Source organism: Protopterus annectens, chromosome 2.part1 (genome assembly GCF_019279795.1).
Source record: "Protopterus annectens isolate FY-2018-M chromosome 2.part1, PAN1.0, whole genome shotgun sequence".
In the NCBI taxonomy this organism is placed as follows: Eukaryota; Metazoa; Chordata; order Ceratodontiformes; family Protopteridae; genus Protopterus; species Protopterus annectens.
Window position 1 is genome coordinate 1,253,915,253 of NC_056729.1, and position 17,502 is coordinate 1,253,932,754.

At 40.3% G+C, this 17,502-nt stretch overlaps 1 protein-coding gene across 1 annotated transcript in view; it reads left to right on the top strand.

Moving 5' to 3' along the window:
- The window catches only part of BLK (BLK proto-oncogene, Src family tyrosine kinase), a 961,491-nt gene that overhangs the window by 568,936 nt on the left and 375,053 nt on the right, over positions 1-17,502 (top strand). The gene's annotated exons all lie outside the window — the stretch shown is intronic.

Genomic DNA, 17,502 nt, shown 5'->3' on the forward strand with positions numbered 1-17,502 from the left:
GTTTGAACTGGGACTTATGAGGAATACTTCTTATGTTATGTGGTAGGGAGTTCCAGGAGCGGGCTACTGAGTATTTGTATAGTGACTTCCCAATATTTTTTGTGGGTTTATAGATGTCCAGAAGAGGGCGGCCACGGTGGTGCAGTGGTTAGCATTGTTGCCTCACAGCAAGAGGTTCTCCAGTTCGATCCTCGGCTGGGTTGCCTTCTGTGTGGAGTCTGCATGTCCTCCCTGTGGTCGCGTGGGTTTCCTCCGGGTGCTCCGGTTTCCTCTCACATCCCAAAGACATGCTGTAGGTGGATTGGACACTTCAAATTGGCCCTAGGTGAGAGTGTGTGTGTGAGTGTGCCTTCCGTGGAAGGTTGGGCGCCAGGCTGGCAACTCAACACTGTAAAACTCCACTGCCAATCATGAGCAGACAGGTGATCCACTGTGGCAACCCCTAAATGGGAAAAGCCGAAAGAAGAAGATAGATGTCCAGGAGACGTTTGTCAGATGTACGAAGCTGACTTTGGGGTTGTATAATGATACAATATTAGAGCTAAAGGGGCAGGAAGTGAGGTTATAAAGAATAGAGTGTGTTATATGCAGTTGAGGAAGGAGTAGTTATTTGGGGAATTCAGGCCATTGTAATGTCTTTAGGGCAAGGCAGTGGTGGGATTTACAGGTGAGATCGTAGGCAAACTTAGATATGTTATTGTAGGTTTGCTCTAGTTTGCTGAGAAGAGATAAATGGAGGTTAGTAAGGACAGGAGCAGCATATAGAAGACAGAGTAAGAAGAGAGACATGGCTAGGGGGGGTTTGGAGGAGGGAGAAAGAAATTTATGATTATGGTACAAGAGGCCAAGTTCAACTTCCAAGACTTTGTATCCATACTCAAACTTTGTGATTGGAATCCACTCAAATCCCTCCCCTTTGAAAAAGCAGTAAAACATTTCAATACTACATTCCTAAACATCCTAAATCAATTAGCCCCAACCAGAAAAATTAGAATCAAATCCAACTATGCTCCTTGGCTCACCAAAAAGACAAGAACACTCCTAAAACAAAGATATAAAGCCTGGAAACATAGCATCACAGTAAAACACTGACTAATAGACAAAAATACCTTGAACTAAGAAATAAAGCAAAAAAAAAAAAAACACACACAAATATTAAATCAAAGCACAAAAATAACCCATCTGCCATCAACAAAATTCTACAACCAGGCAAAACTGGCACATCTGCCCCGTCAACCAGTAACTCTACAGACAATATTGCCATGAAGTTTAATAAATACTTTACAGAATCTATCCTAGCCCTTACAAGCAACAACTGCCCTACATCTCCAAACCTCTCACCTCCAGCTCAGAATAATAGCTGTTTTTCCCTACAGCCAGTCTCAACAAAAGCTATAAAAAAAATTCAAACTCACAACCCTTGCAGCAGATGAACTACCTGCTGAATTGTTCAAAATAGCCACCAAAGTAATTTTATACTGATTCTCTACACTAATCAATCGATCCGTCTCAGAACTACATATCCCTGCCTTCTGGAAAATATTTTATATAATACTACTACATAAAGAATTGAGCTCTACAGAACTATCAAACTACTGCCCTATTGCTATCTTTTCACCCTTATCAAAAATCCTTTAAAGATGCATGCACTCACAAATTCTGAACTATCTCTTAGAAACCAAACTTCTGGCAAATACTCAGCATGGTTTTCGCCCCATCACAGCATTTCCACAGCCCATTTCAGCTTTATTAATACCATCAATCAGCATTGTAACAAAGGTAACCTAGTTTCTTCCATCTTTCTGGATCTCTCTAAGGCTTTCAACACAGTTTCACATAATAAACTATTGTCTGCACTCTCCAACCTTAATCAGATTCTGCACCATTGGTTCCAATACTATCTATCAGGTCGCAGCCAGGCAGTAAAATGGCAAAACCACTAATCTCCCCTTCTGCACCTAACTTTATGGGTTTCGCAAGGGTCTGTAGTTGGGCCACTTCTTTTTACCATATTTACTAACAACCTTTACACTGCCACCCTACAAGCCACGTTAGTCCAATATGCAGATGATTCAACCCTAATATGTTCTGCCCCATATCTCCAACAGCTTCAAAAAATAACACAACAATCCTTTACTGCAGTAGAAACCTGGCTATCCAATGCACAGTTCATACTTAACCCAAACAAAACTAAGCTGATGTTGTTTCACCCCACAAAATCTATTGATCCCATCACACCATTCAGAACCACTTCAAGTAATTTTGGAGGAATGCTCCTATTTTCAGGCCTGGTTTAGAATGTCCCTGCTTTTGTAAGTATTGTCCCATTTTCAGGACTGATTTATTCCTTCACACAATTTTCTGAATTCCCCTCATCACATGTGATTCTTGAAGCTGTCTAGTACACAGAAAACCACACTACTTGATTAACATACTTGTGGTAATAATAATTTAAAGAAAGAGGAAACATCTTACAAACTCTTTTAAATGACCCTGTGTAGTAGAGTTCTGTGATACAGTTCATTAAAGTCTACAGATTTTATTCTATTTGACAATGTGCTTCTTTTAGTTTTGTCACTTTGTTTTTTAAGTGTGTTTCTGAGTAGTGTTCCACATTCCTGCTGGAAGTGGGAAGAGTTATGTGCTATTTGGTATTCAAATGTTATGCCAATTAGATGTTCAGATTTTTAGCAGGATGCATTTTTCAATGGCTTTTGTTCCTGTTTTCAGTGTCAGCAGGTTGAGAGGTATGTCCTTGAATTATGGGAGTTATCACAGTGGCAGTGATTTGTGAAAGGTAAAATGAAATCTACACTACTTCTAATATTAAAAGCTGTACATACTGAGGTATTCATTCCAGTACTCTTTTAGGCACTCTAGTCTCCTCCTGTGGTAGATTATATGTGTAGCTAACATGAGTTGTACAGCCAGTAGAGAGATGATGATTGTTGTTTAACTTAATCCTCCAATTGGCCTAGAGGTTCAAGGTTGCAGTATCTCATGTCACTGTAATGCTGATGGTACTATTTACCCATGCTTGGGATTGAGCAGCATGGGTGACAGCCTGAACTAAACTATTCCAGGCTTCAGTCTTACACCAAGGCCATTAATAGCCCTTTTGCAGTAGTCTCTGACTATAATCCTTATGGATTAGTTAAAAAAGATTTTTGACGACTCTCCACACACCATGTTGTCACCTTAAAAGGAGCATTAGCATCTCATTTTCCAACTATGATCTCTCATCTTGAAGAATCACAGGGGAAAAATGACAGTACATTTTGCCCAAAAGAATTCCTTCAAGTACCATATGTTGTACACTGATGGGTATCAATGGGCACCTCATTTTGTGATGAATAATGGGCTTGGATAATACAGGTAGTGTATTATTATGGTTCACAGTGGCACTTTAAGGTGTGAAACATGGCACTCCTGTTTCCCTGTGTATATTATTAATAAACAGGTAGAATTAGAGATCTCCCTGGAGGCAAGGCCTGGACCACACATTCGCAGTGCTGCCTGCAGTGACCTTGGCATGCGCACAGCATCAAGAAGACCTGAGGCTGATGGCTAGTAGGTCTTCTTGTCATGCAAACTGAGTAATTCATAGACAATAATGAGTTGAACTCCAATTAGCAAGGTCTTTGAGCCCAGCCAGCTGAACATGCATGACATTTCCTCAAAGCTAAGCCGCGGGAGCCGTCACACTACAGAAGATGTGGAGCAGCAACTTTGGAACCTGCAAATGTTGAAATTAAGAATAACTGTTCAGGTAAAAGGAAAGCTCTGTTTGTACATGGTAATTGCTAGTTTTTACAAGTCTACTTTTTTTAAGTATCGCTGCCTTTGACTGCTATTGAATGTACTGACATAATAACAAATAGGTTTTTCACTATGTGTATGTGTATTCAGATGGAGATTGCAAGGGTAAAGCAATTGTCAGCCTGAGGGATTATTAAGCATAATGGGAGATATGCCTATCAGCACATACTCAGAGCTCAGTTCAAAGCATTCTTGTTGAGTTTCTTATACAACTTTCAGTAAATGAATTACACTCTTGTAGTATTTTTAACCTCAGAAAATACAGTCATGTCTCATTTGTTATTTGCAATTATATGGATTTAGTTTTGGAGGGATATTTTGCTCAATAAACTCGTGAAGCTGACATTAAAGAGTATAGTTATAGCCATAGAACTATTAGGCATGCATACAGCATGCTATATAGGCAAACGTGAGGCTGATGATGAAAGAATTTTGCAAGGTCACTCAGGAAAAAGTCTGTTAATTCCATTGTTTTCCATACCTATACAGCTATGCCTAAAAAAACAGAGGAAGAAAAACACCTGGGATGCTGGTAAGAAGTCTATACATAGGCCAAAATTCACTGATGCAGAGAATGAGTTGCTACCTCAGGCCCTCCATTACCTTGGACAGTAGCTCTTTGGCCTGTATGATGCTAACAAGGTCTAATAGGACTGTGCCTGCGAAGATATGGTGGCAGGACTCAATGTGGTTGGTGGCTACAAATGCAGTTATGAGATGGTGCACCAGGGCCACTGATATTACATGTGCTACTGAGTAGAAAAGCTCAACTCCTGGCACTAGAAGGTATGTAAATGAGTGAGGGGCCATTGACTGAGCCACCTGTCATGGAAATAGAGAAGTTCCTGGGCTCTCTCAGAATCAATGGCTCCTCCACATGGTCCCACAGTGTGGTGCTGGATGTTGGAGCAGACCGGGGCAGGCCAATGAGACAAGTTACTGGAGGTGCCACATGTCTGTAAACATCTTTCTGTGTAGGACTTCTTGTAAGACATCTGCACCCCCCCCCCCTTAGTCACAAATTATTAAAACTATCTGATTTATGGAATACAGATTCAGCAGGGATTTTGCTTCCATGGCCATCTGCATGAGATATGCATTGTTATCCATATTCACTTATATTTAGGGTTCTGGGTCATACTTTTACAGGATACTGTGCTTTGCTGTATTGACAGATTATTCTTTATATGGCACCAGTGCTATGGACCTGCCCCCCCCCCCCACCTGCTGTTGGAGGATTTTGGCCTATGATAATGATGACAGGGATGAACTGACACAGTTGGAGTACAGAGTATGTGCTGGGGACATGGAATGTGACCACTGTATCCCCTACACAGACCATGGATAAATCCTCTATGCTAGTGGATACCCAGGATATCACACTACACACAGATGACAGGTTAATAGGCACACCATCAATGAGGGAAATGTGCTTGTCCTGAGTAGGCACATGTCAGATTCTTCCCCTAGGACTCCTGGACAGAGACCTACACACAGAGGGTGGGTAATGATGATCACTGGAGATGTGGTTGCCCCCCATGATTAGTGTCTCAGGGGCTGTAATGCAGCATACATACAAGCTATAGTGGAAGCACAGGCTATTACCACTACAACCTATGAGAGAACATGCCCCGTAAGTGTAATTGTTTGGATAGACTCAGTCATGAAATGGAACTTTCTATATCCTGTCAGGCTCACCTGCCAGGGAGTGAGGGACTATTCACAAAGCCACTCCACTGCTGAAGTCATGGATATAGCCATTGTGACCACAGATAATCAAGATCCCACTCTCAAAGTGCTAGGACTTCCATGACTGCATCTGTTGTGGAGGTGTCTGCATCTAAGAGGGGATGTCCCTGTGTTTATGGCAGTTGTGACAGTGATGTAACTCACAGCAGACATTGCTTACTATCATACAGCACACCAGCATCTAGTCCTGGTCATGGTACATCCAGTGTAACTCTTAGTAGGGCCACCTCTCATGGTTGGGTGTGTACTTGATATTGAAACCACTGTCATGCATGCCCTATACCTGAGCAATGCAGTGAGTCACAGAACTGCAGCTACTGCTGTGGCTATGTCCCAACAGACCCATACTCACACCATCACAGCGCCCAGTACATTGCACACATCCATACACACACACACACACACACACACACACACACACACACACACACACACACACACACACACACACACACACACACACACCTATACACAATTCCACTGACACTAGCCCTTCACAAAGACTTTACATTAAACACTGACAGGATATTCATGCAACAGTACATTTTACTTTAATAATCCTAAGCACTGACACATTTTCCCATGAAGGACATCTAGTCCTGTGTTCCCTTCCCCACTTGTGTGAATGATGATAACTGTGTCTTGCCCTTTGTACATTGTTACTTGGGGTGGCCATGTCTGATGTACAGTGTGGCCAGCGTATGCATGAGTAACCACAGCCTGATGTTGTTTTTGCATGAATCACTTGTATTGTTGTGTATCTGCTTTACTCTTGTCTACAATGTTCTGAAGCTTGGTCAAGCCACTCTTTGCTGGTGCCATGGCACAGCGCATCTTCTTCTATCTGGCTGGATCATCACCTGCTGCTGACTTCTCCAGTGGCTCCCTATTTGACTCAGCCTGTGCTGCCTGGTGTGCTGGGAACTGTGCATGCATGTGCCCACCCTGCTGTCACTCTTTCATAAGTATGACATTGTGTAACACTGCACACAATGACACCGTTTGCACATGTGGCAGGATCGTAGAGCAAAGCACCACCAGATGAATCCAGACAGTAAAAATATACCTTCAGTAGCTTGGGTACTCATTCAGTAATGTTACTTGTTCAAGATTGGGCACGGTTGTACCCCTGGTCTATTTGATTTTATAGATTTCTCACGAGTGTCACGAGACAGGGTTCCATGGCATATCCAGCATCATCAACAAGATAACCATAGGGAAGTCACATTAGTACAGGTTACAGGTATGCCATATGTGGGAGCTGTGATAACTGCCTAAGTGGCCTACAAACATACACATTGTATATGATATTCTATGCATTGCAGGCCACCTGACAGTTGATGGAGTCCTACCCTTTGTAATTCTTGTCCCTCCTTCCCAGTTCATCAGGCCGGGCATTTAATTCAAAGTGGGCTATATCACAGATATCCTGCATAGTGCTGACTGTCACTTCAGCATGTGGAAGAGCATTTGTGGTTCCCATTCACCGTAGAAGGCTGATACCTGAGGTACCCCAACTGTGTACCCAGTAGGTCACCAAAAGGCCCCTGTAGCTAATATATATGAAATCACTCACAGCTTCATATTCACTGAGATAGTTACTCTCTGATTCCCACAGGGCTGCAGATAAGGTTGACACATGTCCTCAGCTCCTTGGATGTTGTATCTGTCTACACAGTACTGTTCTACAATGTTGGTGTCATGGAGTCGATGAAACGTTAAGTATGGGTGGATGTCCTGATGCCTCATTTGTTGATGTCATGCACCACTGGGCACAGCAGTAGCAATAAGAGTCTATTGCTGATACATATTTATTAATTTGACGGCAACCCCTAACATTCCTTAATGATTTCCTTAGTTGGAACATGAATATTCATCTGAGTTCAAATATACTGTGGGCACATCCCCATTGTGCAGCAGTTATAGATTTATGAATAACACCCCCATCTTGTTTATGCCAGTGTATGACCATTAGCATATACCTTGTCTGATCATACTGCTTGGGCTACACCAGTAGTGGAGCCTGTTCTTCTTAGTCATTTATACCCTGGGTATGACCACTTGTCAGGCAAGTTCAATTAACATAATGTGAGAAAGTTTTTTAATCTGTGCTATTTTGTGTGTGTGTGTGTGTGTGTGTATGTGTGTGTGTGTGTGTGTGTGCGTGTGTGCGCGTGCGTGTGTGCATGTGTGTGTGTGTGTGTGTGTGTGTGTGTGTGTGTGTGTATGTGTGTGTTTGTGTGTGCCTGTATCTATATATAATAATATGTTGGTTGCACCTGGAGTGAAGACAGTGTTCTTTAAAGAGAAAGCAGGTCTTCAAAAGGATTTTTCTTCAAGTGAGGATGGTGAACTCTTAGGTTCATAGGTTCATAGGTTGATACTAGGCTATCGACCCTAGGGCCTATACAAGCCTAGCCATAACAATTCCCTGGATATTTCTTCCCACAATATTTACTTCCCTGGACCCCTGTCTAGCAGGGAAACTGACGTGATCCCCGGGGTGAATTTCCTGTCTCCCATCCAATTGTCAAGGTTCCTTTTGAAGAGGGCCAAGGAGGCGCTCTGCTTGACATGTATGGGCAGTCTATTCCAGAGTATGGGGAGTCTCTGGGTCATGAACCTATCCCTCCAGCATATTTTGTTCATTGTGATGACATGGTTTAGATCCCTGGAGCATGTGGCTCTGAGGGATTGGGATTTCTTTAAGTGGAGCATGTTCAACAGCTCAGGGTTTGACATGGCCTTGTATGTTAAGCAGAGATTGCCTCTGAGTAGATGATATGCCACAGAGTATAGCTGGAGTTTTTTTAGATGGTCAGTATAGGGCATCTGCTTTAGGCCTGTGATTCTTTTAGTGAGGTATTTCTGTGGCCTTTCAGCTGTTACAGATGTCTTGTGAGGTACTTACCAAATGGGGCATTGTACTCTATAATCGGTCTAATGAGGGATGAGTACAGTGGGACAATGACCTCCTTTTTTCTGGATGAAAAGCCCTTGGTGATGAGGTGTGCCACATAGAAGGATTTCCTGACTGTTTTGGTGATGTGGTTATCGAAGGTGAGACCACTGTCCACCTGTGTCCCTAAGTCTCTCATCACACTTTTGGTGTTTAGTATACTGCCACCTATGTGGTAATTCATGGGTACATGTTTTTTCCCAAAAGGGATAACTATACATTTCTTGGCATTAAGCTTGAGCCAATGGATCTGGCTCCAAGCATCTGTTTCTGTAAGGCTCTTTTGTAGAATATCTAATTCATTTGGGGATTCAGTAATGGCTCCCGGTTTGCAGTCATCTACAAAGTTTGTTAGCAAGAGTCCCTTAGTGTTGGCCTGTACTTCAGATAAGTAGATGCCAAACAAGAGCGGTCCCAGGACTGAACCCTGAGGTACTCTACTTGTCACTTGTCTGGAGATGGATTTGGAGTTGGCTATTTTTACAGTCTGGGTTCTTTCAGTAAGCCAGTTGGCAACCCAATCGTGTAACATAGGGATTTATACCCAGCTTATTAAGGTTACCTATGATTCCAGAGTGGGGGATGGTGTCGAAGGCCTTGGCGAGGTATAGATAGGCTGTGTGGACCACCTTACCCTCGTCCACAGCTCTGGAGACTGATTCAAAGAAGTCAATCAGGTTCAGGAGACAAGATTAGCCCTTCACAAACCCAAACTGGGTGAAGTTCAGTGTTTGAAGTTTGCCATTGTCTTTGTTTATAAGTTCCATAATAATGTGTCCCATGCCTTTGCAGATCAGGCTCATCAGACTGATGGGACAGTAGTTCCCGTGATCCAAGGTGGATCCCCCTTGTGGAGTGGGATAACTGTAGCTGTGCAACTCTCAGTGGGCACGAAGCCTAAGGTGAGATTATGATTAAACATGACACTTAGGTGAGGTGCCAGTTAATTTTATATTTCATATAGCATACAGCCCAGGATGTCATCTGGTCCCATGAATGCTGTATTCTTAACTTTGGAGAGTGTGGTTTCTACCTGCTTGGCCACGATTACCGGAATTTGGCAATCTTTTGGTATTGAGATAGGTCCTTTAGGGGGTGAGAGGGGGGTGAAGCTGGCACTAAATCAAACTGCCAAGATACTGGCAATATTCTTGGGATCAATATATTTAATTCCATTCTGTTGTAGCTCAGAGCATATCTGTGCATTGCCATTTAATCTTGACATAACTATAGAATGCCTTGTGGTTGTCTTTGGAATCTTTAGCAATTTTATTTTCATAACTAGCTTTGGAGGATATTATGAGGCATCTCAGCTTCTTACTGAGGCTGGTAAGGGAGTTTTTTGCATCCTGGGATTTTCCTCTTTTCTGCAACAGTATCTTTCGTCTGGTGTATAGTTTGTTTATGGCAGGGGACCACCAGATTGGCTTCCTTTTTTGGAGGAGAGCATCTTGGTTCTATTTCTCCATGGAAACTAGTATGAAAGTGCTTTGTTTTCCTGGATAGAGCACTGATATCTATAGATACTTTTCAGACTCAGCCCTGGAGCAATGTCTGGCTAAGTGACTTGTTAAAGTTATACAGTCAGGTAATAAAGGCTGTGGGAATCAAACCTTGCCCCTCTGGGCAACAGAAACCAACTTTTTAACAGCTCCTTAAGGCACTAAGCCAACTGCCTGACACTATCTGAATTCAGAGTTCAAGATCACTAGTGCTGTGAAATGTCATATTTCAGAAGGAGTCTCCAAGGACTGAGAAGGAATGCTGTAAACTGGAAAATATTTCTAAAAGCTGTGTTGGAGAAATTATTATCCTTTGTTTCAGATGCTTTTCTCCTGTGGAAGGAAAGTGAGCTACCCGTGTAAAAATTTACGCTTAGTACTGCTTTTATCAATAAAAATACTATAAACAATGTTGTTAAATAGAACTCTCTAAACATCTTAGACAAATACAATAATTGTGCACATGAGATATGCTATAAACCTAACCATGTTGATTTTATTCTGATGGCATGAATTAATACATGCTATAAACCATTACACACCATTTTCCTACCGCTTATTGAGCGTCTTTGCATAAGTATTGCAAATTTAATTGTCCGTAGCCATCTGTATATAGTTTGTAATCTGAGTAACACAATAACCAAGTATAATATGTAATTTATTTTAATAATGAAAAATAGCTTTGTATTTTTCACTTGTTAAACACAAGCATTTTCCATATATAGGAACAGCATCTTGTTGTTTAGAATGTTTTTATCTTGTTGCTTTACATTAAAATGAGCTTGAATGACATCATTATAGCTTGTGAATGTCATTGGAAGTGTGTTTTTTAAGTGGGTTTTTAAAGTTTGGGAGTAACTGTCATGTAATTTTTTAGTCTGAAGAAGCTAGAGAACTGTTTCCAGTGAAAGCTCTTACTACAATAAATTACGTTCCTTTTGAAGTGGACTGGGAGTCTCTCATTTTGTGGATTTCTTTAGTTTTGCCGTTTGTTACTGTTTTTATCCTCGTTATGGTGAGTGACTCAGGTTCACCTTCACCATTACTCTTTACTCAAGAGAACAGAACAAACAACACACCTACTGCTGCCTTGGAAGTGAATGCTGCAGGTAACCTTACTATTCTTGTGCAAGAATTACTAAAGAGAGTTGAAACACTGTCGCAATGTTTGGATGTGGCAATGGGCAGGCGGCTCACACAGGTGCGGGTGCATCTAATAGTCAATGAACTGAGCTGTCTTCGCAATTTCCAGCTACTTCCAATGGTGGGAATAGAATGAATTTGATAGCCCCAAACCAATTGAATGTGGCGAATGAAGAGGGTCGTTTGAGGCCGACGATGGGGGGTCAACTCCCACCCAACAGCACACACAGAATTGTGATGTGCCGACTACTGAGGCTTTTTTGGGAGAAGCCTCTTTTTTTATGAACACCAGTATTTTGAATGACGGGGAAATCAATAACAACCATGTCACCAACTCTCTTGTGGGGTATCTAAATGAATTCGATCAGAAACATTTTAAATGTAGGAAACTACAACTTGAAGTTTCCTACTTGCAGGAATGCATAAATAAAAAAAATCATCCCGAAAGGTTTGCGCCAGTGGCGGTACCCAGTAAGAGCTTGTGAACGGATCTCTGTTTCATATGGAGTTGAGGGCTCTGTTTGATAAACAGGGCTTGGAATTTCTTGGCATCTTAGTCAAAAACTATTTGTTGCAAATTTCTTCATTAAAAGGGGACTTAGAAACTTTAGAAGAAAACATAATCACCGCAGAAGACTATGACAGGTATAGGTTTGAATATGCCAGGATCTTTAGTAGCATTGAAGCCAGCTTGGTCAAAAATATTGAGACTAAAAAGAAGAAAATCTCTAGGGATCTCAATGAATACACAAAAGGATTTGCTTATCCAGCCCCTCCACCTGTTATCAACGTCTACAACAGCGGAGACAATGTTGGCCACATTGGTTTACAAGACAATATAACCAGCCTGGATGACTCTGCCAAATGCACGGTCGACAATCCAGCCTCGTTGGTTCGCTGTAGTGAGCGGATCAGAAATAACCAACAATGACACATTCCCCAACAACATGAGCAAATAGCTGGGAAAAATTCTGCTGCTCATGGTAATGTCAACAATCAGCAGGATTTTCCGTTGAACAACAACGTACAACAACATTTTTTGAACCGATACACCAACAACATGAGGTAGGGGCAGAACAGGAAATGTCAGAACTGGAAGAAGAGATAATAAGAGATCTGCCACAAATTCTAGTAAGTATTGAAGGGGATTTTAAGATTTTTAATTTCAGTTCCCTTCGGGTGGACAAAGACATGGTCAACTTTTTCTCCAAAGATCTGACTTTTGTGCCTGATAAGAGGGCTAATTTGGTCAAGACGATTATTGACCTCAAGTTGTTTGTATGCAAGTTGAACCTTTCTTACCTTATGGGGTCTAACTGAACACTGACTAACAATCTGAGGGTCTACAGCCTTTTTAATCCACAGTTGCAAGAAACCTTAGCTTTATTTGAAAAAGCGTGTTGGTTAATAACACCTTGCATTCAAATAAGCACAAGAATATTTCTAATGAAGAAAATGCATTCATTGAGCTACTGAATGTTTGTAAAGCATCTGTTATGAAACCTGACAAGGGGGCAGGGTTAGTATTCATGGATCAACATGAATACATAAGCAGCATGCAGGCTGTTTTAGACAGTGTTGTATATGAACAGGTCAGTCTCAACCAAGTCAATGATACTTATAGGACTATAAACAACACCTTAAATGACTTGTTCTTGGAAGGGAGTATAGACATTGACACCTTACATTACTTAAACATGCCAGCATTTACTATTACAACCTTTTTTGGGACCCCTAGGATCCACAAGGACCTAATTAATCCACCCTTCAGGCCGATTGTGGATGGTAGGGGGTCCATTACTTATGCGTGTGCTAAATATGCTGACTCCAAGTTAAAGCCAATAATTAGATCTAAGCCTCACATTTGTCATGACTCATGGCACTTCCTTGAGAATGTCAACAGTATTGAATACAACGATAGTTTAATTTTTATTACGGTGGATGTTAAAGACTTGTACACCGTTATTCCCCAACAACTTGGTGTAGAATGGGTTAGAGATTTTCTCCCCCTTAAGGGTGTAGATGACAAAGACATCTATGTCATTGAAACACTCTTAGCGATTGTCCTGACTAACAATTTTCTGTTTTTTGATAATCATTTTTTTCTACAGAAAAGTGGGGTAGCCATGGGTGCCCCTTGTGGCAGCAGTTTCGCTAATAGTGGTATGGCTTACTGGAAAAGAATATTTCTATTTAAAAACTTGAAGTTTAGGGAATATGTAGCCTGGTACACGAGGTACCAGGACGACATGTTTCTAATATGGAAAGGTGAAATATCTTTGATTCAATCATTTATAGATGAAATTACATCATTTACCAATTTTTTAACTTCACATTCCAAATAGGATGTGAAGAGATATATTTTCTTGATATACACCTGTCTAAGGATCACCCGAATACTAGATTTAGGATGATCATCTTCCATAAGCCAATCTACTCAAATGGGTTCTTGCATTTTACAAGCTGCCACCCACTGCACCCAAAAAAAGCATTAGTGAAAGGGCAGGCAGTAAGAGCAGCAAGAATGGTCTCCGATTTTACAGATTTTTATCACAGAATGTGAACTTCTAAAATCTATGTTCAGCAAGAGGGGATACCCACAGGCCTTCATCGAACTTATATTTGATGAAGTCATTAACAAAAGATGTTCAGGACATTTTTCTTCCTTGGTGGTTAAAGGTTATGACACAGCCCCCTTCTCACCACAGTGAGATTTAGACATCAGTCACACGTGTGAATTAAGTCCTAGACAGGACATTAGATTCCCGACAACTTTTTCTTTAGATTCTCATTTCATTAGGGAGATTGTCAGTAAAAATTGGATGTTTATCTAAGATGATCATGAGCTAAGGAAAGTCTTTAGCCAAATTCCCCATTTAACTTACAGAAGAGGATTGAAGTTAAAAAGGCTTGGTTGAGAATTCTAAAAATACAGCTAAGGGTTGCACAGGTATGAGTAAATGTGGAAGATGCCACCAATGTAAATTTATTAAAGTAACCAAGAAAATAAAAATCAGAAATAGAGAATATACTTTGGATGCTAAATTTAACTGCGATTCCCAGGGGGTGGTCTATGCAGCGGTTTGTGAAAGCTGCAAAGCTTTCTATATAGGGAAAACCAAAAGAAAAATGAAACAAAGAATTTACAAACACCTATATAGTATTAATAACACCGTCATTACAAATGCCCTAGCAAAACATATTTTGGAACTGCCTTTATACAGGTTCTCCTTTGTAGTATTGCAAAAAGTTGAGAAGAAATTAAGAGGGGGTCCTGGGATTTAATACTTGAGGAAGCAGAATTAGTATGGCAAAATCGGACAGGAGCCCGCACACCACCAGGGTTGAATGAGGCACTGTCAATAAAATGTTTGTTAAAAAGAAAGTTCTAGCCAGGTAATTATGATTAGACAGTCAATAAGCGGTAGTAAAATGGTGTGTAATGGTTTATAGCATGTATTAATTCACACCACCAGAATAAAATCAACATGGTTAGGCTTATACTGTATCTCATGTGCACAATTATTGTATTTGTCTAAGATGTTTAGAGAGTTCTATTTAACAGCATTGTTTATGGTATTTTTGTTGATAAAAGCAGTACTAAGCATAAGTATTGAGAATTTAATTGTCCGTAGCCATCTGTATATAGTTTGTAATCTGAGTAACACAGTAACCAAGTATAATCTGTAATTTATTTTAATAATGAAAAATAGCTTTGTATTTTTCACTTGTTAAACACAAGCTTTTTCCATATAGGAACAGCATCTTGTTGTTTAGAATGTTTTTATCTTGTTGCTTTACATTAGAATAAGCTTGAATTATATCATTATAGCTTGTGAATGTCATTGGAAGTGTGGTTTTTAAGTGGGTTTTTAAAGTTAGGGAGTAACTGTCATGTAATTTTTTAGTCTGAAGAAGCTGGAGAACTGTTTCCAGTGAAAGCGCTTACTACAATAAATTACGTTCCTTTTGAAGTGGACTGGGAGTCTCTCATTTTGTGGATTTCTTTAGTTTTGCCGTTTGTTGCTGTTTTTGAATTTGGGTTTGGGATTGCTGTGTAGGAATGTCTGATAGTGAGACTATACCTAAAAAAGCACTATGGGGGCAGCAAAGGCTTTAGCCAGTTTGCAGAAGCCCTGGTAGGTGAGTTGCATGCCATCCTTGGTGAAACAAAGGCTTTAATCTACCATTTCATCCCAGACCAATACACACTACATACCCTTAGAATGCTACCAGGTATTTAGTCAGCTGTTAAAAGCAATTATATTGCCTTGGTTTCTAGGCATCATTCTTGGTGAAGGCAACCTACCGAAGACTGAAAGCATGTCTAGTAATTACACAGATATGAATGCAGCTGAGCTACAGGAAGTCCTCTTGTTCTTGCATCTTTGCGTTTAGATTTGTAATACTGGGTATTGCCACCATGAGTTTGTATGGATTTGGGTTTGAGTTTGCTACGTAAGAATGTGTGTTAGGGAGACTCTGCCAAAAAAGACACTTTTTGGACAGCAAAGGCTTTAGCCACTATGCAGAAGCCCTGGTATGAGAGTTATAAACCATCCTTGTTGAAACAGGAAGTCTTGTCTACCATTTCATCCAAGACCAACACATACTGCATGCCCTTGAATGACACCATCTGCTTAGACATTTGTCAAAGCCAATAATAGTGTCCTGGTATCTAGGCATCATTCTTGGTGAAGACAACCTACTACTCAAGACCAGTGCCTTTCCTGCCTCTATCACATGCATTATAAGTCCATCATGTCTGTCTGTGTATTCCTCTGTGTGGAGCTCCTCAGGTTATTTACTCCCATGTGGCCCACCACTAGGTTGTTTTTATATTTATGTGATTTAAGGGACTTTAGGACATTATGGATGCTGGTACAGGACACGCAGCTTACAATCATCTTGTTTTTGTCCAGTGTGGTGAATGTGGAGTCTGTTGTCTAACTACAGAATCACCTATGACTAAAACATAACCCCACCTGTAAGCAGACTTAGTGAGTCTTGTGGGGTTAGGCCAGCTTTCAGATTGACTTTTGGGTTATCTCTGTGCATTTGCAGTATGTAGCAGGGGAGAAGGAGTAGGTGTTGTCTTGTGCTCTGGAAGATGGAATCATTTATTTTGTGTTCTAGGAGGCTTTGTAAAATGCCATCCACACCTTAGTAGTACTAGCTGTTAGATGGGAGACGTTTCACATATAACATATTTTAGTGACTGAAGTGTCTCAGGTGGAAGCATATAATATGTATTCTGCAAAGTACGTTACTATGTGTATTTCCTTTTTATTCTAGGAAATATATAATATGTGCTTGAAAATTATAAGGCTATGTCTATTTCCTGTCAAGCTTGCAGTTTTTAATTCGTATATTCTCCCCATTACTTTTCTTCTTTATAACATTTATAAATCAGTCAAATGTCTATATTGTTTTTTATTGTGGAGCATTTCCCCTTAAAGCCCCTATAAAAAGGCTGTGCTCAGCAACAATATCACCATCAACAAAATAAATAAATAAATAAATAGATAGATACAGTGTAGTAAGAGACGCAAAGTTACATTAATCCATGTAATGCATTTTTGCTACTCACTTCAGTTGTACAGTGGGGCAGTGATTAACATTGTTTCACAACTCTTGGTCCTCCAGTTTGATTTCCAACTGGAGTGCCTTTTGGGCAATATGCGTGTCCTTCCTTTGTTAGAGTTATTTTTCCAAATTATCCAATTTCCTTCCATATCATAAAACATGGTCTAGGTGAACTTGAGATCTTCAAAATTATCCATAGCCCTGCGTGCAACATGTGAGTTCATGTGTGCATTCTGCAATGGACTGGCATCTTATCCAGCATTTAGTTCTGTAATTCTGCCTGCTGAGTGCCGAGACAGAATCCAGCTCCACTGTGATGCAAGATGGGTAAAGAAGATATGTGGCAATGACTAAATGAATAATTAATGAATGAATGAATGATGGACATTCTCTCTATGTACTGTATGCTAATACCCTGCTGTAGTTGTTACCAGATTTCAAGTATGTCTGTATGTTTGTCTACCATCAGAGATCAAGCCTGAAAACTCTGAAAGTATATAATGAGCAAAAGTGTGAAAAATCTGGACTGTGGATGCCAAAGTCTTCTTTTATTGCATTGTTTTAAGTGAGTCTTTTGAATTGTGCTTGAATTGAAAATATTTGTGTCAAAGTATCATACATTTATTGTACTCTCCTCTTCTTGATATAACAAGGTGTTTTTCATAGAAATGATAAATAGGTAAATTTGAAAAATGTTAAAGCATACAATATATATATATATATATATATATATATATATATATA